At 34.8% G+C, this 26,821-nt stretch overlaps 1 protein-coding gene across 3 annotated transcripts in view; it reads left to right on the top strand.

Annotated features, from left to right (window-relative positions):
* The window catches only part of LOC115267440 (optomotor-blind protein-like), a 145,692-nt gene that overhangs the window by 29,385 nt on the left and 89,486 nt on the right, over nucleotides 1-26,821 (top strand). The gene's annotated exons all lie outside the window — the stretch shown is intronic.

The raw sequence follows: 26,821 nt of genomic DNA, 5'->3' as shown, positions 1-26,821 counted from the left end.
CGTTTGTATAATAAAATAATTAAAAGCTTCAGAGCAAGTATAAGCTTAAAAAAATAATCAATACAAAATTAGAGATTTTGAGACATACGGTAGACGTTTGAAAACCGCAACATGTTAACGTTACACTTAGGGAGTGGAATTTATTAATTGCAATGCCTAACAAACGTCAACAATCCACCATTTTGACAGCGATTAGGGTAATTGATACCATCGTTGTGGTAGTACCTAATGTTGCGGTAATGGCAATTGAGCACTTTTTCGACTGAAATGTTTCCAAAAGGTATTTTTAATAGATGTATGGTGCCTAAATTATGAGATTGCACCATTTGTTTGCTTAATATTTTCCCAAAAACCTATTTAAAAAAATATTTTCGTTAATGTGTTTGCTGCTGTGTTCCTATTGTTGCGGTAGTGTTCCTAATGTTGTGGTATCCCATATGGCTTCAATGGGATACCGCAACAATAGGAACAAATACCGCAACATTAGGAACAAATATCGCAACATTAGGAACATAATGTTCTTTCAGATAAAAACGAATAAAATGCTCATAATAACATAAAAGTGGTAATATTTCGTTATTTTCGCGTAGATTAAGGATGGATTTTATTATTTTCAATTCAATCCATGTAAAAAGTTTGCTTGGGGCGATACAATTGTGGTTCAAACAGGAATCCAGTGCTTAACTCCTCCATGATCGGATCAATTACCCTACTGCAAAAATCATTGCAATCAAACCATTTGCTCCAACTGAACGTCTACTACAACCAGGAATTATTTATAAAAAAAAAACTCGTATTTTGAATTGCAGTGAAAACAATATCTTAAATTGCAGTGTAGACCGGTTCAAAATATAAGTATCAATCAGAAGTTTTCCGACAGCAAACACAGTATATTTTCTTTTTTTTTTCAAGAAAGGCCCAAAAATGACAATATTTAAAATACCAAGTTTTGAATTGAAAATAACACACAACTACAATCAAACTTTCAGCACAATAAAATAACTAGAATAATAGGAGCAATTTTGCGTTGAGTTTGATTAAAAATCAATTTAAATAACATGTCATGCCGAGTGCTTAGAACAAAGCTACAATACTGTTTTTTTAGCCATTATCTCGAGCTAAGATTTCGATCAAGATGAAAAATAAAGAAGCAATGTGATTTTTAGACATATCATAGGTATCACTTAATTTAGCCGTTGTTAACATTTTCCTACAAATACTCATGAAGTAATTTTATCAATACTTTATGTGAAATTGCAGAAGTTTTAGAGTGCAAGGACCACCAGGGTGCGAGGCCGCCATTTTTGAGAATCAAACATCTTGTATGTAAACATTTGTGAATCCACAAAGCATTCTATTGTGGATACACGATAGATGTTGGCTCCTGTCAGATGCATTAGGTGGGATTAGGGTTGCCACATGCGTGGCAAGGACATAACAATTTTGCAACATTTTTTTCCGTTATCCGTAATGATAAATTCCGAAATTGTAGCAATATAAAAAAAATAAAAAATAAACTTGAGTATCTCTACTGAAGCACTTGTCTGCAAAGCAGGGATGCCAGATGATTTTTTGAAAAATCTGATTCGCTATTTTGAAATATCTTATCCAAAATTTGGGTGAAAAAACATCATTCCATTCATAAACAAAACAGCCCCTCTAGCTTAAAAATCCGTATTTCATAGAAAACGAAATCTCTACGGATGCTCAGAAATCTGTATAATCCCGAGCAGAGGGAAAAAGCTCAATAATAGCATATTTTGATATGGAGAACAAAAAGTGATATTTGTTTGTTTGAGATAAAAGGTAAAAGTACTGCAAATAATATCTCAATTTTACTCCTGGAACATCATCATCTTAGCACATTTAGCTCTTGGTAAGATTTAACCAATAGCAGTGAGCTATTTGATTGATCTTCAAATATCATATTTTGCTATTGGTTAGATGGTTCAAGAACAATTTTTTGCTATTATTTTCAGTACTTTTACCTCTTATCTCAAACAAACCAATATCACAATTTGATTGTCAGTACTTGAACTCTGCCCGGGATACAGATAAATCTGTATATATGGCATCCCTTCTCCAAAGATACAGGTTCGAATTTCGCACGAGAAAACCAATTGATTAATATTTACAATAAAAAGGGCTTGTTTGCTTACATTTTATGCACTTGCAATATTTTATTGACTTATTTGATCCACCTATCGTTCAATGAGGCATTTTTATTTACTTAAGTTTACAATCTATAATTCAAAACGGCATAAAACAACAAAATTTTAAATATTGAAAAAGGCAGAGGCATTGCTGAAATCTTAAAAGAAAATAAATCTGGCAAATAAAATAGTGCATTCATTTTCATTCTTCATGATTATGAAATACCACTGAATAGTGATGTTGGTTGTAGTTGAGAAAAAAAATCGGAAAAACTGGCTTTCCTAATCTTAAGAAAATTTATTAATTGATTACAAGGCGTTCAATCAAGCTTCTGATTATTCTGTTTTATAACTTCTGTATTCTGAAACTGCGACTGGAAAAAGCCGTTTTTACCAAGAAACTAAAAGCTGTTGCAAAGCATCTACCTAACCGCAAAACAAAATATAATTAGGAAAAATTTGACAAGCAGTCAGCAAAACCCTCAAATAAAAATGGGACAAACAATTATCCATAGATAAAGAAACTTTTTCAAATAATTACACAAAAAATTGAGTCTTTTTAAATGTAGAACAAAAACTAATTTTTGAATGGATTGAAAAAAAAAAACGTAAGTTAATTTTTCCCATTAAGGCAAAACTTGATGCATTTCCACAGAGAACAGACATCCAAGTCCAGTTCCGAAACTGTGTAAGGATTTTAACGGCCATTTGAAATCGGCAACACAAGTGGCAATACTGTGACGCTGCAATCGGTTAATTTCTCATACTTGTTCAATTCACCACTTGAAATGTTTCAATTCACCTCTGACTGTGGCAATATGGTGTTTGGCGGCGTCTGTGTTTTAATCGTCTATTGGTTTGCAACCTCACTCAAGTGAAGATTCGAATCCTTACACAACTTTCTGAATGAAATTTGTTCTAGCTTGGATGTCTGTTCTCTGTGGCATTTCTTCATTTTTTAGATTTTTTAATAACTGAGCAATGCTTTCAAATCGTTCATAATATCCATTGACAGTCAAGTGGAAGATTCAAGGCATCTCCCGATTTTTTTTCTGTTGCACAATGTTATTCAATTTTTCAGAAACCATTTTTTTTTCGAAGTTTCATTCAAAAATGGTTTCTGTAAAACTGATAAATATTTTCGATCAGAAAAATAATCAGGAGAAAATATGTTCATATTTTCAACTGTATATGACGGTCGATTTTAAAATTATTACTCCGTTATAAAAAAATAAAATAAAATAAAAACGATTTAGTAATTTTCATTAAAAAAAGATTCACAGTGCTTAATAAGTTCGGATACACAATCAAATTGATTTTTTTTTCATCTGTAATTTAGCTTTTCAAAGTGAATGTATTCATCAAAAGTTCACATAATACTGATCAAATACAGCACATGTTTTGAAATAAACTGTCCTTTATCCTTTTAGTTCCTTTCGGCTGGCACGCAAGTCTTTCATTGGTATTTCGCATGGTTTTCATTGAATAATGGAGTTCAGATGAATCAAATTAGGTTGTTGTCCTCAGCATTAGTGGTTGCAACTATGACCATACGGAATGATCTATAAGATTCAGATTGGTTGAAGTACGGAGTAATTTTATCTTGATTGTTGAAATTTGTAAAATTGTCACTGTACCTGTTTTAATGATTTTTCTGTTGTAAAAAACCAGGCTGCATTATATCTTAATGTAACTCAGAATTATCTTTTCCAAATCTTGATTATTCAGTAAGGACCCAATTTTGTCAGCCACATTTTGCTACAAACTTTTTGCTCTCATTACATCCCGAGCAGGAGAAAATAGCTGAAGAATAACTAACTCAGGTATGAAAAACCGAATATGTACCTACAACCTGGATGAGGTATTAAGTAGCCCTGCATAAGAGGTAAAATACCTAAAATAATAACTGGTGTATATTCTGTGCATAACGCGTGAATAATGACATCAGGTATGGCAATACCTAAATAATAATCGGCTGTTTTTCCATACAAATAGCGATTTTTCCATAATTGAATAATACCTCAAGTAGTCTTTCACTCCAAACCAATAATTCGTTGAGGTATTGCACTAATACCTACAAAATATCAAAATAAGTTATTTTAAATACCTGGATAACCGACCAATACCTTGTCTTGGTATGATACCTGACTCTGGTATGCTCCAGTTATGTGACAGTTATTCATTCTTGCTCGGGATTTTATGCAATTTATTAATTTTTATCATCAAACTAGAGCTGAGATGCAGAACATAGAGGTATAAAATGCTTGAAAAACTGTTGCAGTTTTTGAGGAGAGCAAAAAATGTGTTCCGAAAAGGAGCTGACAAAATTGAGTCGCTTGTGGCAAATTTTGACCAAAAGTTGCTTTATATAATGTATTTCTGCCTTTTTCATAGAAACAAGCACAATTTGACTATACTTGCAAATTTATCGTCGTATTATTATCACTGAATTAGCTGTGTAAAGCATTTTTCTATTAATTAAGTTATTTTTATTTAGTGTAGTGAGATGTTTACTCAAAAGTCAACGTTTTAGACTTCTGTTGCATGAGCAACTTTTCGAAAATTATTCTAGCGTGCCGGAGCTAACAAACATTAGATACATCTAAGGCTTATAAAAAAGTAGAAAAAGTCGTTTCAAAACCATATGCTGTATTTGATCAGTGTTATATGACCTTTCAATAAATACATTTAGTTTGAAAATCTGAATTACAGATGTGAAATTAATTCAAGTTATATGGTGTATCCGAACTTACTGAGCACCGTGTATGATGGGAGTGTTTGAAGCGATGAGAGTGCTTACACAAAGTTTATTGAATACTTGATATCACGGTAAACTTTGTTTGGCCAAATCATGGTGGTTTGACAGCTGCTTGGTTCTTAGAAAAACAGTACTCTAGATTGGTGTAATTGTTCTCGCGTTGAATTGCTTTCCATCTCATATAAATTCAGTGCTTATTATACTTTCTTGATCATTTTCGTAATTATTTCTACATTCACCGGAACTGTACAAAAAAAATCATCCTTATTGGTTCATATGTTTGTATTGACTCTTATGAATACAAACTCATTATTATTATTGTTGTTCCTGGGTGATCACATTTCACCACAGCTACCAATCAAAGAGGGGATAAACAAGTTTAAGAAATATTGTACATACGCGAACTGTTCTTTAAGCTCATAGTCTTTTCTAGTAGGCAAACGAAAGCAAAAGATGGCCGATCTTTGGTCGTCAGAACTTGTTGGAAACATTTTGAATATTGGCAATTAATTACTCTGTTATTATCCTGTAAAACAGTCTGTCAATTTATTATTTTCAATTTGGGTCTTGCCGCGCCAAGTGACCGACCGCGTGCAATCGGCCATCATGAATTTGAATCAAATTTAGCTGAAACATTGGTTCAAAAAAAATTAAAAAATCGATCAATATCAAGGTATTTATCTTAAATACTACCATACCTTGATATGCCCTTCGTTAGGTGGTAATAAGAGGCAAAATAACAAAAACGAATACTGAAATTTAGTATAAATAACACCTAGAAAATAATAAGTCTTGTTATTTCAATAATGAATGCATAACTAAAATTTCAAGTGCTGTATTTATTATCTCAAAGTTATTGTATAACAAACTGATAACATTTCTTGTTATTAAATGTTTCCTTTATTCGATGACTTCATGATGTAATGGTTAATCTTGTTTTTCGATTAATTTCACTGCTAAACCAACAAATACTACATCAATACCAAACTCTGCTCAAATATCTGTGATGTTATCATAACATTTCGTAGAAAAACGCAGCAATAAAAATTTTGGGTATTAGAGCACATGTTACTCTTCGCATGGTATTTGTAAGGTATGCCCCCCTGCTCGGGAATGGAAAAAGAAAACAACCAAATTTTGGTGCCGATCAGATCATCCCTCGGATATTCGATCTTCGGCTATTTTAACATTTTTGGACGCGCGCCATCAAGCAGCCGAAACTGCACCGCGCTCGTGCTGTATACGACGAGCGAGGTTTTTTGGGAGTGTTGTACTTTTTACAACTGTGCGCGTCCTGAAGGGTTAAAGAAACCCGTTCAGGAAATCCAGAAAAAAATATTATTTTTTGTGATACAGTGTTGCCAGATATGATATTTGCCAATTTTAAAACTTAAAATTTTTCTCAAAATATGTATGTTTTGATTTTAAAAATGTTATGTCCAACATCTGATAAACGTTTTCCAATCAAAAAAGTTGAAATCCCCAAAGTAATGACTCATTTTTAAATGTTTGAAATAGAAAAAAAGTTACACTAGTGTTTATATTCTCATAGAATGAGTTTGCTCTTTGTTTTTTTTTGTTTATTTAAAAAATAAAAATAAAATAAGAGTGCAAAATTGGCTCTTGATTTCTTTTTTTTTTTGTATTTTTTTATTTATTTTCATTCTATTCAATCCTCTTTAAATTTATTCGAAAAATTTAAGGCGAAATGAGTCTTGGCCTTTTTCCAGTTTCTGAATTTATTTTAAAAGTAAAAACTAACTAAAATAAGCGTCGTTATTCTGAACCACTCAGTAAATTTGTATTTTAATTATTTACATAGTTTGTGTAAAATACACATTGATCAAATGAATACTTAAGATATACAAAGTTCATTGACTTGTCTTCCCTGAATGTGTATTTCAAGTCGTTTTTAAATCTTTTCAAATTTTGGTTATTCATTTGGATTTCGGTTTAATTTTCTATCGAAACACTTTCTGAGGCATGTTCAGTTCAGACTGGTTGAAGTTTTGATGAACCAAGACAATCAGTCTAACAACAATCAGTTTGATGAAAAAAAAAACCGATGTTCGTTTGATCGACTGAACGTCTGAAAAAAAAAAACTGAAAATTTGGTTTCTGAATTTGAAGACGTCATTTAGAGTTCCGAGTGTGTTTTGAACTGATTTTACTTTGTCCAGTTCAAATACTTCAAATACGTTACTACAGCAGGTCATCGAACAGAAGAACATTATGGATAAGGCTGATACAAATTATATTTTGACTTTTTGTCTCCCCCCCCCCCTTCAAAAAAATTTGACTGGATTTTGCATTTTAAGGGGGCAGATGAATCAAAATTTCGGGTTTTGGTGAAAGTTCTTTAACAAATCCGATGAGTTTTAAAAATTTTTCAGATTAAATGCTTAATTATTTTTATCCCCCCCAGACCAGCCAAAGAGTGTTGGGCCAAATATCTCAAATATTTTTTTTCAAAAACAAAAGAAAAAATACTTATATATTTTATGATTTTTAAGACTTTGACGAAATAATGTAGAAAGTTCTTTTGTCGAAAAAAAAAACAACACTCACATAAACTTCTAAGCTCGACTGAGAGTTGCCTGAAGTCAGGAAAACCTTTCAGATACATCTGTAAATCTAACAAAAAATGAGAATATCTGCTTGTATCGGTTGACAAAGTGAACCAAAACAAATATTCTAACTATCCAGGTTCTGATTTAAAGGGAATAAGGGACCAATGGTATGTAATTGCATGTTTGAGGCAGTCACAAAAATGGGATATACATACTGAAATGTGAAACAAGTGTTTTTTTTTATTAAAATTGTCCTTGACTTGCATATATTTCATACCATAATCCTTGAAATTCCATAAAGATTTCAAGTTATCTTAAAAAAAGGTTTTGATCTGTTCAAATGTTTCAGTATCTTCTTCAAAATCTTGTAGTGCATTTATGGTAAATGCAATTTAATTTAATTTTTTGATAGTTTCAGGAAAAAAATAATGAAAAACTTCGAGAATCCAACGAGTTGAACGAGTTAAAATATATTTTTTTTTGAATCAGTAGCAGAATTCCCACATGTATATCCCACATCAACAAAAATGGTTTTCGCATGCAACGTTAACCAAAGATGGAATAGCAAGAATACGATTAAAAATTACCACTCTAAAGAGGCTTAAGCCTTCCTGAAACAAGCCATGTCTTGAGCCATGTTCATGTTTTGATTTGTCGTTGTAAATTGCCAACAGTCTATCGAATCACGTAAATCTATAGTTGGAATTTAATTAATTTTGAATTGTGCATGGTTAAACTAAAACTGCTTACAGGGTGCGACAGGAAAAAATGCGAAAATTTCAAGGCACTATTACACGCTAAATATGGCATATATATATATGACTACTGCAGGCCCGTGCACAGAAGGAGGGCCAACGGAGGGGTTTTCCCCAATTTCGACAAAAGGCGGAGGGGCGCCTAGTCTAAAAAGAGTCGGTAATGGGGGGTGGTTAACACGAACTTGGACTACTGTTTCATGACAGTGTATCAGTCAATGTCTATATTCTAGCACTACAAAATTAAAATGAATTTATTTGTTGTTTAACATGTGATAATGTATGCCTAAAAAGTGGGTATCAAGAAACTGCGCGCCCAATGGTCATAAAAAAATGGCTAAAAAAGTAAAATATTAAAATAAAAATTCGATGGAAAAGCAGCCCATTCTGTTCCAAAACCATTAAGTTTCACAAACTAGATGAAATAATTATGTACATATATATACGATGATTTTGTAGAGAAAATTAAAAAAAAAAATGTTTTATGAAATATGAAATTTAGCGACCTGTTTACTTTCCTGTGGTTCAAAAATTTTGATTATCTCCAGCTTCAGGCGCTGTCCTGTTAAGGTTAGTGGTCAGAATGGGAAAAAAAATAATTAACTTTTCAGAAAACAAGCGTGTTAGACATCATGGAACGTTGAAACATAGAGTGGTTAACGTCAAAGGGACGAAAATGAGGTTCGAAGTTAAAAAACACTTTCGCATTTTTTCCTGCCGCATACTATATTGTGGGGGAAATCCTCCGATTCCAACCAGAATTATATGATATGAGAAACATAAACGAGAACTTAAAACATGCTATTAACGTCAATGTTTAGACAGCTTTTTCCGCATGTATTCTAAATTGAAAAAAAAAAAAATGACGATTTTTACGCCAACTCGTCTTTAGGGTTGGCAGCATCCTCTCGAAATCCAATAATACTTTGTAGGTATGAAGACATTGTGTTTTGAAGCAACTTTGTATTCTTTGTTTTTTTTTCAAAATTTCTCAATACTAACATTCCATATGGGACAAAGTTTTTTGACTGATATTTTTAATCAATGTAACAAGAGTTGTGTTTTTTTAACTTTTAGCAAATTGTCTGAGTTTTCATGCAAAAACAATAATAAAATTAAAAAATCAATTCCTATGTACACGTAAAAAGTACCTAAAAAACTCAAAACCGATTTGCCAAATATGCCCATTTTTCAAAAAATTAAATATTTTCTTTAGAAAGACAGTATAACTAAACATGGACACTTTTAAGGAAACAATGTTTTCTCACAACATTTTCATGTCATCATTTTAGCGTGTTTCTTGCAAACTCATACAGTAATGGTCCCAGCATCCCTTCAGAATCCAATAGAACGTAACGGGCATGATTTATTAGCATTATCCTGTGCAATTAAAAAACAAAAAAAAAACATCTTGACTACCATTTGAGAAGGGCAGCCTTTTTATTGCACCCATAAATAAATAGAAACGCTCCATAGAAAATCAAAAAGCGCTCCATAAAGAATGAACATATGTTCCATGAAAATGTGCAATGGTACCCATAAATTATTGAGAACGTTCCATACTTTATAAAAAATGTACCGGTAAAACATAAAATTTTCTCATTAAAAGTGAAATAATGCACCAATAAATAATACTGAAATGCTCCATAATAAAATATAAATGTTTCATACAAAATTCAAATGCTCCATAAACAATTAAAATTATACCCATAGAAAATTGAATATGGCTCCAAAGAAAAATTAAATTGCACCATAAAGAATTGAAATTGCACCATAGAAAATAAAAGAATTCTCCATAAGTATTATCAAACTGCACCATAGAAAACATGAATTGCTCCATGAAAAAAATGGAAATCTTCCATAGATAGCATATTCTCATAATTTAATTCAACAGGGCTGACTTGCTTTACATTGCACTGCTTTAGTAGTGCAAATGATTAAAGTTATGGAGAATTGTAATTTTTTTTTATGGAGCTAATTGTATTTTATGTGGTGCAGTTTGATAATACTTATGGAGCATTTCTCGGATACTTTTTCAAAACGACGTATAATACACGCAAATCCTATGTTGATACGTCGTTTTGAATAAGTATCCGAGATTTGTCTATTTTCTATGGCGCAATTTAAATATTTTATGGTGCAATTTAATTTTTATATGGAGCAATATTCAATTTTCTATGGGTACAATTTTAATTTTTTATGGGGCATTTGAATTTTTCTGTGGAGCATTTGTATTTTATTATGGAGCATTTCAGTATCATTTATTGGTGCAATATTTCTCTTTTAATGAGAAAAAAATATGTTTTACCGGTACATTCTTAATAAAGTATGGAACGCTTTCAATAATTTATGGGTAACATTTCACATTTTCATGGAACATATGGTCATTCTTTATGGAGCGCTTTTTTTATTTTCTATGGAGTATTCGCAATTTGTTTTGGTTGCAATAACCTTTTGCCTTTGAGAAGGGTTAAAGACATTCAGTTTCCATCAATCTTACACGTAAAACATTATCTTTTGAGTAAAACAAGTTTTTGGGCTCAATCTTTATTTTGAATAATGGATAAAACACGTTGCTTATTTTTTTTTTGTATACCTCTCTAATAACATTTTGATGACCAATTAGCAATTTAGAGGTTTTGATAACCGTCATAACACAAATTGTTTTTTATTATGATTATATGATATATATTGATGTCAACTGTATGGTAAAATTGATCAAAAATTATTCTTATCAGTTACTAAATAGCAAGGAGCAATGTGTAACAACATTGAAGAGCATATAACGTATCACCACAAAAAGTTCTGACCTTCACTTTTTACTGAGTATTGCATCTGCAGCAACCGATCTCACAGTATTATTTGTACTTTGCTGGACACCGTCAAAACCCAGTAAACGCAAGTATACCAACATTCGGTAATGCTTGTTTTTCTACCAAGCTTTCCCGAAATAGAAACATAAACATTCGACTGGTCTTCTGCGAGCTGGCTGCTGTCAAACGGCAACAGGAATTCTGTTTCAGTAGCCAGCATGAATCGTCGTCATTCGATATCAGCCCGAAATATATCCGCGCCTGCGTTTTCGCCGACTAGTGTAAGTAATGTCTCAAAATATGCAACAAATTGTACGTACCGTAGTAAAATGGCTTCAGGCATCGTTATCGGTGCCAGATACGCATGTTAGGGCAACGGGAGGATTCTCACAATTTGTCTGACGCATTTCCCGAGCAGGAACGAATAACTGACACATAACTGAAGCATACCAAAGTCACCCAGACAACCAATTTACACGTATAATGAAGTTTATGTTCATTTTATACGTATTTTTATGCGGTAAAGTTACATCGCATATGATGCAGTAAAAGTGCCTTATGCGTACAAAAGTGGAGGCGCTATACGTGCATTGAAGGAAAAATAATAACGCTATATGACTTCAGGCGATATCTTATGAGATACACGGTGTGCACTATTGCGACGTAATATATCATCTTATGCGACTTAATAATATTCGAAAAAAAAACAATTTTTGTCACCTCAGTATTGAACTAAGAACCTTTGGATTTTCGAGCCACACTTAACACTGAGCAACAAACACTACTTATGAATCACACTGATTAAATTTCATGACCTTCTAACTCACTTTAGTGTTGGAATGCACTTGGTTTCCGTGCGCTATCTAGAGCTCAAAATGCCGAAACGTGATTTCCCACACAGTTATCACATCCTCTCTCTTGCTAGCGCCACTCATTTTAAATTATCAGGTCATTAAAACAAAAATGATGACTTTATAACTTATTTTGTAACCATAATTATGACTGTTAACTTTCTTGTAGCTTTTTGGCCCTCCAACAGCATCTCTTCAATTGTTATCACATATCACATCGCAATATACCAATGTTAACTATTCTAGCTTATGCGAGTTTGTATGCACATTTTAACGAGTTTATTTTTACTTTTATACGATTTAGTTTGTACACCAATGCGAGTTTCACTTACATAATAAGAAAAGTACCAAGCGAAGTCGTATAATCATCGCAGTGCGCAATTATGCGAATTCAATTGACACTTTGCAAGTCCGCTCGAACTCTTTTGCGAATAAGTAAAGTTCGTCGCAATAATACATCAGAATATCGTCTACTACGATGTAGTTATACATTATAAAAGTTAATTTGCACCCTTATATGATTTTACCAGATACATCGCAATAAGTTAAAAAAAATACATCATATGCGATGGAAATTGTCATTCAGCCGTATATATATACGATTGTGAGTTAAAATAGTACTTTATACGATGTACAGCGTACATCCTTATGCGATTTCTGGTTGTCTGGGCAAGGTATCATAGCAAGACAAGGTATTGGTCGGTTATCCAGGTATTGAAAATAACTTATTTTGGTATTTTGTAGGTATTGATACAATACCTCAATGAGTTATTGGTTTGGTGTTGAGGACTGCTTGAGGTATTATTCAATTATGAATATTCGCTATTTGTATGGAAAAATCGTCGATTATTATTTAGGTATTGTCATACCTGAAGTCATTATTCACGCGTTATGCACAGAATACACACCAGTTACTATTTTAGGTATTTTACCACTTATGCAGGGCTACTTAATACCTCATTCAGGTTGTAGGTATTCGGTGTTCCATACCTGAGTTAGTTATTCTTCAGCTATTTTCTCCTGATCGGATTGTCTTGTTCCTCCGACCAAATTGTCGTAAAATTTGGTGTTTCGAAAACGATTCAAGAGAAAAAATCGTTCATGGATGCTTGTTCTAGAAGCAAAAACAATTGAATGAATCGCGTCGAATGAATGAAATAAAATAAAATTATCAGTGTAGTGAATGCAACTTGTTAATTACCTGAAAAGTCAATAAAATTTTCAAATGAAAATTACTGGGGTTTTCGGTAGACTTTGACAGATCTTCATTTTATTCGTTTACTGATTATTTTTGTTGTAAAAATGATCGAGCAGTCAGTATTTGAAACCCCCAGTAAAATTTTACCGAAGTAAGTAATCTGAAGTATGTATTTGAATATAATATAGTGGTCCTCAAACTGTATATCAGTAAAATACACCACGATTATTTTCTTTTTTAGATTTGGCGCACTGACGTCTTTTTTTACTTCAATAATCTTTCAATTGGATTCTCTAATTTGATTCAAAAGAGCACTTTTTTTCTGATCCACTACGATTTTTATATCAGATTTTTACAACTTTATTTTAATGCTTAAAATAAATTTCAAAGAGATTTTTATATCATTTTTGATAGCTTCGCCCAGTCCATAACTCGACGAGGCCAACGAATTGCTCCCAAACAAACTTCAAATTTATTTTTGAAAAGGTTCCCGGGAACCAAAAATCTTGAAAATGTCAGCCAAATTTGACGCGCGAAATCCGATAAAGAAGTCAATTGTGTTGATGCTTAAGTAAATGATTTATGAAATCCAGTGCTGGATAGAAATCTCCAAATTGAAAAATATCGACTCACAAATGGCGTGTTTTTTTCTTACTGAACATTTTGTGTAACTTAAACTTAAGCATAGAAAATAATATTCAGTTCTCTTACATGCTTGCACCACCTGAGAGTGGCACATTTTTAGTCTACAACCCCAACAACCTACTAAAATCGCGTTGTCTCTATGGGAAAATCATTTCCACCCAGTAAACATTCCAATTCTCGCCACGCTTCATGGCATTTAAGTTGCTTAGTTTAGTGACTTTCGCTCCTGCCAAGCGCAAAAGCGCAGCGTTTTAGTAGACACAGATAACGACCATCCCTGGGCCATCGCCGGCGTTCCCACCCGATTGCGGGACAGACAGACCGACAGTTTTACTTTGAATGTCGCGGTCGGTCCCATTAAAACCCAAGCAACACACATGTTATAATAGAGTAACGACAGCGCAAGTTTTGGTTGTATAAAAGTTTATTTTACGTAATTCTAACATTGTGTTGAAATAACGTAAAATAAACTTCTATACAACCAAAACTTGCGCTGTCGTAACTTTTATATAACATGTGTGTTACCGTCGTTGGGGGTGAGAATGGGTCAAAAAAGGATACTCAAAGATTGTTTGTTAAATAACAAATGAAATTGAAGTCGGAATAACTTTTTATTTAGTATGCATACTCTTCTATATGGTAATGAAAGTTTAGCAAGAAAGTATCACATTATATGAATTACTTACTAAACTACAAATGATTGAAAATTGACCCAATCTCACCCCTTAGAGGGGGTGAGAATGGGTCAAAGTATTCGAAGTCACCTATCTAAGAATATAAGTTAATTTTATTGATCATATCTAGTGAATCTATTTAAAATACAATGTAACTATGACGAATAAAAATTTAGGTAATTTTAAAAGATGATAAATCCACCTAAAAGGGCTAATACAACCGAAAAAATGGTTGAAATTAGATAAAATAACGTTTGTTTGTTGTATCGCCATTTTTAGCCACCATAATCATCCCCATTTAAATTTTCAATCTCCAAGAGAGGAGGGAGGAAGATTACAATGAGGGAGGGACGCATTGGAAGATTGATTGAAAAAAAAAAAATGATATTTTTAGTATACTGTATAAGAAATGTTAAACCAAGCCCTCCGTTATAAACTTATATGTACATGATCATTGGCCTCTCAAGATAGAGGGTCGTTCAAATATTATGTTATACAACATTTCACATTATTAGACCCTCTCTCGCAATAACATTTAAACGAATATGCAGTACACTAAAGGCTAGATGATGATTAGAGGAGCTGCCCAAACGCATGGGTAAATTTTTATAAAAGATTTTAGGCACTAAACGTATGAACACACTCGCTTGACGCTTCTTCGGCATATTTTCGAAAAAAGCGTGCTTTTATGAAGATACGGTAAACATGGCACCACTTTAAAGTCAAATGGGGACTGGATAACAAGTTGAATTTTTAGTTAAGGTTATGTGCAGTCGATAACTTGCTTGACCCAATCTCACCCCCATTCTTAATATTTAGACATAGGATCGAAAATATTGATTTTTTTTATAAAAAGTGCATTGACAGCCCACTTTTTTTCGTTGCATCAACTAGGTAATACCTACAGCTAACTACTTACAAGAAAATTTATGGTTAGGTGCTTGTGTGGAACATTGCGAAGGAGAAATTTTTTCAGAGTGATTTAATAGTAGTTTCATCACATAAGTTTAGCCACAAATTTAACAAAAAACGATTATTGCTAAACATCTTATTCTGCATCATGACGTTTAAAAACATATCCTCTTTGAAATAATATAAAGTTTTCAATATAAATTAGCGATAGTTGACGAGTTATTTCAAATTTTATGTTTCTCCGTTTTGACCCAATCTCACCCCCCAGACCCATTGTCACCCCCATCGACGGTACTTGGGAATGCACAAATAAAATCATATCTCTCTAGTCCACTGGACATTATGCATCACCACAGCGTTTGTTTCGGTGTTTAGATTTAGTGGTCGTTGTCGTTGATCATCAGCACCAGTTTAGTGTATGTTGGGGTGTGGACCTTTCGGATATATGAGATAATTTGTATAAATGTCAGCTTTTGATTCGACTACCATACACGTTTCCCGAGCATACTTTTAAAAACGCTCACAAATACTGTTTAGTTATAGTTACTGTTAGTATAACCGTAATATAATGGAAAACAGAAAAATTCTCTCAGATTTGCTAGAGAATCACTTTGGTAATTTGGAGCAAGTAGGGCCCATATAGCCGAAATAGTGAACGCACGTAATTTCGCAAGACTATGCTGATAGGTACGATTCCCGGTCGTTCCAAGAACTTTTCGTAATGGAAATTTGCTCAATTTTTTTTGGGTAGAGAGTCATAGGCAAAAAAGGTTCTCAGTTTAAAACAGTTATTTGAATGTGCTACCAGAACACTGAACAGAGGAACATACCCGGCATAGTCCCTACCTACCGGGACGCCAAAGAAGAAGAAATTAGAAAAAAAATAGCTATTTTCTAGATTATTTTTTGTCCAATTTCAAAATGCATCGAACGTAGAATATTTCTGCCTTTCCCCAAGAACTTTACATAATTCTTCTGATTTAAAGACTCATCCCAGCACCCCAAAATGATACAAACCCCCCATACTTAACTGCGTCATTAAGCCGGTTAATTACGGCTTTTTACGTTTCGGCAGCCAAAAACGCACGTCCCGTCCACCGATCGAGTCCGCCGTCCGTGGTGCGCGGTGGTGTCGAGAAGCGCGGTGGTTTGTGAATGTGTTTTTGGCATGATTTTATGGATTGCTACCAACAAGTTTGTGGTGACGACCGACTCTAACTAACTAACTAAACGCGCGTACGACGACGACGTCATGTACGCCAACGACGACATGCTACCCAAACCAATAAAGTCTGCTCGCCGCCACCGCGCCCGTTCGGTTTTCTTACGGTGCGCGGCGGCGTTACGATGAGAAGGGGGAGCAATAAATCTAAAAGTGTGTATGACTCTGAAGCTGACCGAATGGGTTTTATGTAGTTGTTTCAGTTGGTCTTTTAATGGTAGATTAAATTTGGTACTTCGATGGCAGCCACTCAGAAGAGTATGTTAGTGCCAAACAGCAGCAAGGTGCAAATGATTGGCGACCATTTTGTCGGGATGCTACCCGTATTGAGCCATTTCGTGGTGTGCATAAAATTTGGGAGAATTGTAGATGGTTGAACAATTGATTTCGTTGCTAAAAATTTGTATCAGATATATGAGTCGAGCACAAGTTGTGTTCGTTTTGGATGTAAACAATATTAAGTAGCATGATCGGTGCAAAATGTGTTCATATAATGTGCTGTAGGAGAAACACTTATTTAAAATTTAACAGAACTTTGGAAGATACTCGATCAGAAAGGCATAACAAAAACATAACATAATTATATCAACGGTTGATATCTATATCAAGGTTTATTATATTTAGATATATTTGTTGGAATCGGTACGAAAACTTGTTTGTATTATTTCAAGGTTCTAACAAAGTCAGTTACAATAAATGAATATGTGATTTGATCATCATTACATCAACATTGTAACAAACTCAGTAATATGTTTTGAAATGCAATGTGTAACTAATCAATTTTTATTGGTAGTGTTTAGTGCGTAAATTATCCGCTGTATGGCGCCATTGTGTTTAGAAAATTCACAATTGTTGATGTTACAGCGTAAAAAAAATAACTTTTAGTCTATCTCAAGAGCAAACTTATGTGTCTCTGACATATTTTGGGCCGCTCAATCCGAATCCGGGCTCAGATTTGCTCCAACACGTCACAATTTTGAGCTATACCTCAAGTTATTGGGCAAAATATGCGATTTTGGGCTTTTTTGACTACAAGTCATTAAGCATGGAAATATTTTTTTAAGCAATCAAAAGGTTAATTGGTCAATTAACATCTAAATTAACGACTCATGCAAAATTTTTCGTTCTACCACATCGAATTTGATAGTTTTAAACGATTTATGTTAGGTACGATATTTCCCATTCAAGCCACCCTCCAAAAGTTGCATGCAAGTTTTCATACTAACATAAAATGCTTAAATCTATCGAATTTGATTAGGTAAAACGAAATATTTTGCATGAGTCGTTAATTTAGATGTTAATTGACCAATTAACATTTTGATTGCTTAAAAAAATATTTCCATGCTTAAAGGCTTGCAGTCAAAAAAGCCCAAAATCGCATATCTTGCCCTATGAATTGAGGTATAGCTCAAAATTGTGACGTGTTGGAGCAAATCTGAGCCCGGATTCGGATTCAGCGGCCCAAAATCCTTCGGAGACACATAAGTTTACTCTTGGGACAAAAAAATGTTGCGCTGTGTATCCTTTACTATATAAACTACTAAAAAAGCTCATGTCTTCATCAAATTTGTACAGAAAGCTTATGACTTTGGAAGGCGGAAAATGAAGTAACCAACTCCACCATAACGTGATAATATTGGGTAATTTTATCTTATGATCCAGATCACCTGCACAGTTCGTATGTTCAGCAAAGTTGTTCATGATTCTTGAAATTCTCGAATGGTGTAAAATTTTATGCACAATTTCACTACTACGAGCTATTTGATATGTTAAATCTCATTATTCTGCTGTCCTAGGAAGTTCGGATCATCACTCATCAGCGAAGTTGTCGAGAAGTCCTTGGCTCTCAAGTGGAAAATATTATATGTAATTGAACCGCGGCGTTTACATTTGTTTACATGATTTTGTACATGTCTTACAGGTTGTCTGTTTATTATGGATGGCCACGGAGTACTTTCAGGGAATATTTCTAAAGATATTAAAAGTATTTCTCTTGTAGGTCTTCTAGGGAGCTCACTAGAAGTTCTTCCAGAGATCTCTCCGAGAGTTTTCTCAACGATTCCTACGTGAATTCTTACTGACGATCCTCCAGTCAAATATTCAAATATTTCTTCAAAAGTTCTTAAAGAGATTTACCCTAGAGTTCCTCTAGAAATTGTGGTTGTAGAATTCTTCAGCAACTTCTCCAAGGATTTCTTAAGAAAGGCTTCCGATGATTCCTACAAAAAAATACTCTAAAGATTTCTCTGGTAATTCCTCCAAGGAATTCCTCTAAAGATTTTTTCCAATAATTTTAAAAGTATTCCTCCAGGAATTTCTGCAAAAATCCATAAGAAATTCCTCCACGTATTCTTCCGATTACCCCGAATCTAAGGAAATTCCTCTAAGGAATTGTACAACAATTCCTCCATGATTTTTTCCATGATCTCCTCTTTGAATTCTTCAAAGAACTTTGCCCCAAGGATTTGTTGAAAGATTATTTCATATAGGTACATGTTGGGATCCCAAGTAAACTACTCCTACGAACCAACTAGTTTACAAAATAAAAGGAAAGTCGTGAACTTCTGTCACCGACCAAAATTTTTGAAGTACAATTTATCGCTGATTTCAAAACCGCGCTTAAAAAAATAAGTAGAGAAGTTTTTGAATTTTAGTTCAACATCGAGTTTTACATTTGTTTTTTAAATATGCAATTTACTAAAATTCAAATATCTTACGTTTTGTTCAACCAATTTCAAATCTTTTTCTATAAATTAAAATCTGAATACAATACCATTCAATCATCTGAATGCAGGTTTTGCGTAAGATTGATGAAATATATTGGCGAGTTTTGGGACAATATCCTTAAATTTTAGCAAAATTTCCAAAAATATGTGAAGAAATGTATTTTTTCCAATTAGAAAAAAAAAAACAATTTAAGAATTCTTTTTCAACGTTTATTTGACATATCATATGTAGGCGAGTTATAGTAAAAAAAATCAGCTCAATCGGAGCATTGATTACGGAGAATCAGATGTGTGAAGTGAGCGACTTTGCTTAAAATATAACAAAAATCGACTTCAAATCATTAACCTTGTATGGAAAGTCGAAAAAATTTCCGCTCTACTGTAATTTTTTTCCTTCACGTTTTCGAACTTAGGGCATGATTCAACGCAAAAAAATGATCATCAGCTCACCGAGTTCAAAAATGCTGTAAACTAGTGCATAGAACACGAAAATACATTCCAATTCACCAATTATATTTCACCGACCAGATCATGTCGCCTTTGATCTGTCGGTGCTCTCAACTAATATGAATTCAATTGTACAGTATACATATCATTCGTGATAGGGATTTCCCGCAAGGTTTAACTTAAGTTTAAAATTCAACATACATTTCCTCCCTTGAGAATTTCTTCAGAGAATCCAAAAGGGAGATTCTTTAAGACAGCAAATTACTTAGATTCTTAGCAAATTACTTCAACCTATGCATCATAAATTCCTTAAAGGATTCTCCATCAGGGAAAATCCATTAGAAATTCTGAAAGATCTCAGTAATTAATTAACCCGTTAACGCCCAAGGTGTCTCACAATTTAAATCTTCAAATAAATTTGTTATCAAAGGTCAAATTCCAATAAAATAAGCATGATTTGATAAAAAAAATGGAAGTCTATGGTGTAGTTCCAAAAAAATTCTTCATTGTAGGTCCTCAATATCTGATAATTTTCTCAAGTTCTATTTCAGCACAACTTCTACGCTATCATTATAATCTGACCCGTGTAGATACAATACAGCTCTAAACAAGTGAAAGAGATGATAATTACTCAAAAACAATAGAAAAAGGACTTATAAATTGGGGCAGAAATATAACCCGAAAAACGCCTGAAGGTATGCAATGCATGGTTCTTGCAATTTCATGTAGTTTCGACTGCAGTGTTCAACATTTATCATTTTTTTTAACAAATCAAATAAAGAGAGCTCACTATGTGTGGCATAAGCAAACGTTAAAATACTTTAGAAGTTAGATATTACACAGATAATTATTTCTAATAAAGTAATTGAGTTTTTCCTTCAGCACGTATTAAGTACTGTTCCATTTAATTTGTCTCCTTTGACAGATACGTATTTCGACCTCAACCATATGGTCGTCTTCGGTGTCTCGTATTTACAGGTATTCTACTAACACGCCCAGGTTCATGATCATTCCATGTTTTGATATAAAATTTCAACCAGATATACTCTACACGGCTTCTCCACTTATGTTTGTACTACTCCATGATTGTTTATTCGTGAACAATATGTGAATTTTATGGTGTTATTCTGGGCACTATCAAAGTTACATCGAAAAGATCATTTGAAATCCCCGAATGGATCCCAGGAGGATATACAGAAGAAATTCTGAGAGTCATATCTGGTAGAGTTCTGAGGGAATCTCAACTGAAAGCTTGATTCCCTGAAATAATCACAGAAGAAATCCCGGGAGGAATTGCTGTTTAAATCCCGAGCGAGGATCCTGGCTCATAAAAAGAATTCCATTAGGATTCTCTGAATATGTTTCGACAGAACACTTTGAAAGCATACTAAAATGAATCTGTGAAGCAATTCCAGTAGAAATCCGTGAAAGAATGCCGGGTAAAATTTCTGAAAGAATCCTTTCAGGATTTTCAAAAGCAATTCTGGCAGAAATCCCTGAAGTTATACGGGAAGGAATCCCGTAAAGAATACCTGATGTTTTCCTTAGAGATATCATGACAAGAATGCCGGTCAGAAGCTGAGCAGGCATTCCTGCAAGAACCATAGAAGATATCTGTATGATCTAGGGCTGCCTGAAAACAACCTTGGAAGAAACATATATATTTTCATTTTTTTTTTCGAGAGGGATCCTTTAACGAATAAGAGCAGGAATCATGGATGGAATCTTTGAAGGAATTCCAGCACAAAACCCTGAAAGAATGCAGAAAAGAAAAACTAACAGAATCCTTTCAGGATTTTCCAAAACAACGCCTGCAAAAATCTCCGAAGAGAACTCCGGCGCAATCCATACAGCAATCTCGGAGGCAGTCTAAAGGAATCTCGGGAATAAACCTGAGAAGATTCTCGAAAGGAAGGCCTTAAGAATTCCTGAAGGTATCTCAAAAAAGAACCTCAGCTCATCTAATCTCATCTCAATTCTTCACCCTATTCTCTAGCCTCTACCTTACTGTCTTCTTTGCCCTCTATTCCAACCCTCTATTCCAACCTACTCTCTATTCTACCCTTCTCCCTACCGTTTACCCTATCCTCTACCCTAACCTTCTACTCCACTCCCTCTACTCTATCATTCACCCAAACTCTCTACCCGACCGTCTGCTCCAGCTTTTACTCTACCCGCTACCCTATCATCTACCCTTTAGGTACGCATATTGCAAGGTATTATAGCTCACACTACCATTCCGTGGCCAGTAACTTGGGTATGGTCCGGCATTCTGGGGTTCAAAATGGCGTCGGATATTCATTTTGAGTTCTACTCATGAAGCCCGATCGATAGATACCTATATTGCATGGTTTCATAGCTCAAACTCTCATTCTGTGGCGCCATCTTGAATATGGACCGCCATCTTGGATTTCTAAACAGAATCAAATATCGTTTTTTGTCTTCTACTCATGAAGCCCGATCGATAGATACCCATATTGCATAGTATCATAGCTCAAACTACCATGCCGTGGCCGCCATCTTGGATATGGTCCGCCATCTTGGATTTCAAAATGGCGTAAAATATCGATTTTTTACTTCTACTCAGCATGCCCGATCGATAGATACCCATATTGCATGGTATTATGAATCAAACTACCATTCCGTGGCCGCCATCTTGGATATAATCTACCATCTTGGATTTCAAAATGGCGTTAAATATTGATTTTTTACTTCTACTCATCATGCCCGATCGATCGATACCCATATTGCATGGTATCATAGCTCAAACTACCAACCCGTGGCCGCCATCTTGGAAATGGTCCGCCATCTTGGATTTCAAAATGGCGTAAAATATCGATTTTTGACTTCTACTCATCAAGCCCGATCGATAGATATATCCATATTGCATGGTATTATAGATCAAACTGTCATTTCATGGCCGCCATATTGGATATGGTCCGCCATCTTTGATTTCAAAATGGCGTCGGATATTCATTTTTGAGTTCTACTTGTGAATCCCGATCGATAGATACCCATATTGCATAGTATCCGAAGCAGCATTGTCGTTAAAAAGCATATATTCTGAAGTTTTGACCGCCATCTTGAAACCTAAGCCGCCATCTTGAATTTAAATATCCTTGCTACCACCTCCACATCCTATGGAATGTGTATACCAAATTTGATTGAAATTTCTTGACGCATTTCAGAGTTATGCCTATGTTCCGGCATACATATATACATACATACATACATATAAACATACAAATAGGCAAACATACAAGGCATGGTACACAAATTACGTAACGCAAAAATCAATTATTTCAGACCCCCTCCCTCCCCCTTGTAACGCTTTTTGTATGAAAGCCCAAAACATTTTGTATGGATCGTAACGCTACGCTAGACTCCCCCCTCCCCCTATAGCGTTACGTAATTTGTGTACGATTCACAAACATATAAACATACAATCATACATACATCGACTTTTGTATGTATTGATTAACAACTTTGCCGAAGAAATGAACTGTAAATTATTAATCATTGTCAAGATTCCAGGGAAATAACTTTTTTTCGCATTGGAAATGATGCTCACAGATCGTGACAATATGCATTCTTTGCAGCATCGTTTACGCTACCTAGTGAACCAGTCACATACTATATTGTCCACTATGAGCAAGGTATGGGTGTGGAGAACAACTTCTCTGAAGAAAGTATTCTAAAATTTTGCATAATTCTGGAGATATTCACATCCAAAGGACTGTCCTATTTATAGGACGCTGGGCGTTCGGGGCATCTGTCCTATAAATAGGACGCTGGGCGGATATGGGTTAAGTTCTAGTTTTAAAGTTAAACTTTTCAATCCAATTGCAATTTCTTCGAAATTTCTTAGTATGTGGTCACTCAGTCTCTGTTGTCAATATCACTACAATTAACTACAGCTTTTTTCCGCATAGATAATCTGTGTATGCATATCTGCCGATCGAAATAGTTATGTACTACCAAATGAAGTGTAGTTGTTTTGTTAGAGGTAATAAAATATTTAGTTCAACAGCGAAACGAAGTGTTTTGATATCCCTTTGGATTTCCTGAACGATCTGTGTTCGAAAACAAATTACTTCAAGTATTTATCGAAAGGTTTCTTTACAAATTTTATCGACAATAACACCAATGACTTATTATGGAAATGCTTTTTTCTAACCTTTTAAAAATTCATTCATAATTTCCTCTAAGGGATATTCCTACCGAAACATTCACCACTTAAGCGCCATAATACTACTGAAAAACTTTGCAGAAATAATAATGGAATAAAACATGCGTAACAAACGCTTTAAATATTTCAATAAACGCTGGCACAACTGGTGCTTAGTTCCACACTTTTCACTATTTGAAAGTCATTAGCTATCTGTTCAACTTAGTTAATAACACGAAGATATAATTGCTATCAACTGTGTTAAGAACAGTTTCGTGTGACGTCCATTCGCGTAGGTACAGCGATGTGGGCTCCAGCTACGAAGTAGTAAACGCTGGCTCTAGTGCACAACAAGCGCGCCTGACATTGAAGCTGAGGGACTAAATGGGCTATAGTAACGTGCATGGTGACGTCATAACTGGATATGGTGACGTCATACTTTTCCTCTCCGGTATGTTGGATCAGCGAGTCTATTTATAGAGGAGCTACCAATATGAAGAACCATTTCAGCTTATATCGCCCCTCACTTCAAGTGCTGCGATGGCCTCACTGGTAAAAACGACGAGCTCCTGTTCTAGGTTCCAGCCGTCCTAGGTTCGAATCCCTGGGTTTTATGTATACTATGTGGAGAAGTTTTTTGATGCCAGTAACTTTTTACTAAAAATAAAATGTCACTCTAAAAATTGATAACCAAAAAATGAGTTAATTTTTACACTACTTAATTTTTTCCCAATATATTTACAACTGATTTATAACAAAATGTGATATAATTTGATTGATTTTTTATATCTCATTTTGTTATAAGCTTGTTATAAAATTCTATCAAGACCTGTTATAATTATGTTATGACTAGAGTAGTTATAGTTATATATTTTGTTATTTTAACACCTAACCGGCGAATTTTATAACTCATTCTGTTACGAAAAATCTTTGAAATAAATAACTCAATCGGTTATAATTTTGTTACGCCTTTCTGATCGGGTATATACCATAGATAAGAGGAACAAACATGTACTAATTATTAAGGGGAACAAATTTAAACCAAAAGTTTAGTTCGTAAATACATGATAACGAATAGAGACAGGGGCAGACAGAGGATTGATCGTTTGAATAGGGTCCATTACGCTCACCCAGTACACTTTAGAACATATCAACCTAAATTTCTTCGTTTATTATATCGTTATTCTGCTGCAAAATATATCCTACAATCTATTAGTAGACAAAGAATGAAAAACCATCACATCTTCAAATCATAGCTTCAATTTTCCTCCATGTCGCAGACCACAAGTGTTCAACACCACCAGTAGGGGTCTGTCCATAAACCACGTGGTCATAAGGAAGGGTTCGGCCAATGACCATTTTGTATGGACAAATAAAAAAAATTGTATGGACTATTGACCACGCGGGGGGGGGGGTGCTTGAAAAGTTCCAAAAAATCACCACGTGGTTTATGGACAGCCCCTAGGTGTAGAATGCACGATGGCGACGATGGACGGGGGTGAGCAGCAGCTAGCGCGCGTAGGCATACATTCTTCACGCTTGAACAGCATAAAATGTGCACACGCTCTCGCGTCAATCGCACACCTCACCGGTCGTGTTGAATTCTAATGAGCCTTCATCCGAGTGACGACGACACCCGACGACCATCACTTGTATGCGTATAACCCTTTGATGAACCCGGGGTATGTTGTTTCTCGCGGACAAAGTTTACTTCGAAAATTTCGGCTTAATTTGTTCGACATAGACCTTACGAAGTTTATTGTAAACTTGCACCTAACACCCTACATATTTTTCGCTGAATTTTACCGAGCTGAAAAATATTTGCGGAAATTCAGCAAAGTTTACTGATTTGTTCAGTAAAATCTACTGATCATTACCAACAACATCTAGCTGAAAATCAGCAAATTTTGCCGATAGTTCATCAAAAAAATGCTAAACCCTTCAGCTCGGTAACATTCAGCAAAATTTAGCTGAAAGCATCTCGATGTGTAGGTTATTGTTTAGTAACTATCTAATAAGGAACTTTAAAGAAAAAACAAATTTAAAGTCCCTGAGCGAAAGGGTTAACCACACGCAGCCAAGATCACCGTGTAAGTAATCGAAACATGCGCAGACCTAGAGACTGCACTTTATGGTGACAAGTTCAGAATGATGGTGCATGTAGCGCGATGCGAGTTCGTGATGGGAAATCCGCCCTCGGTCAGCCCCCGCCTACTCTCGAACACCAGCTCAATCCGATAAAATATTCATATTTTATATTAATATAAAATTTTTAATATATTTCTAATAACATTATTAATGACTTATTGTTGTGGCGGCAGCCGGGCAGCGCAGCGCGGGGATGCGCCTTCGTTCGGTTCGTTCGTGGTCGACAGTAAATACAAAGCCATCCGACGACGATGGGGTTCAATTAAAAATTCATTCAAGTCATTGTTTCGAAGTCACCTCAGTTTAAGACACACAAGTGTCGTCACGTCACCACAAGGATGGCCTGGCCATTCAGAGACAGTCAGGGAGAGGGAACCTAAACTCAAGACCAATAAATAAGCCAAACAATACGCGCGCAGACGTTGTAAAGCCTGAAGCTAAGCTTTTCCCCACTCGTGACTTTCTTAGCAAGGAGAGAAGAGACGGAGAGGTGCTGAAAGAGGGACAGAAATGCCTGAAAGTATCATAATAAATTTAATAATGCACAAACAGCAACGTATGAGCAGTAGGAGCTAAAACGATGCTGATTATGAATTTTAATATGCATCGCAAGCAGCGCGAGTAACAATTTAATGTAACTTTGGCACTTGAGTGCTCCTGGCAGACCGTGGCCGACACAGAAGGACTCCCGTGTGTGGGAATGGAACTCGAGCCGGATTTGGACATTAAAAGTGCTATTTTTTCACGCAATTGCATTTGCTTGCAAGTCAAATGCACAATG

The sequence above is a fragment of the Aedes albopictus genome, chromosome 3 (assembly GCF_035046485.1).
Source record: "Aedes albopictus strain Foshan chromosome 3, AalbF5, whole genome shotgun sequence".
Taxonomy (NCBI): Eukaryota; Metazoa; Arthropoda; class Insecta; order Diptera; family Culicidae; genus Aedes; species Aedes albopictus.
The sequence above is the reverse complement of the archived record's forward strand: the minus strand, read 5'-3'. Positions and strand labels throughout refer to the sequence as shown.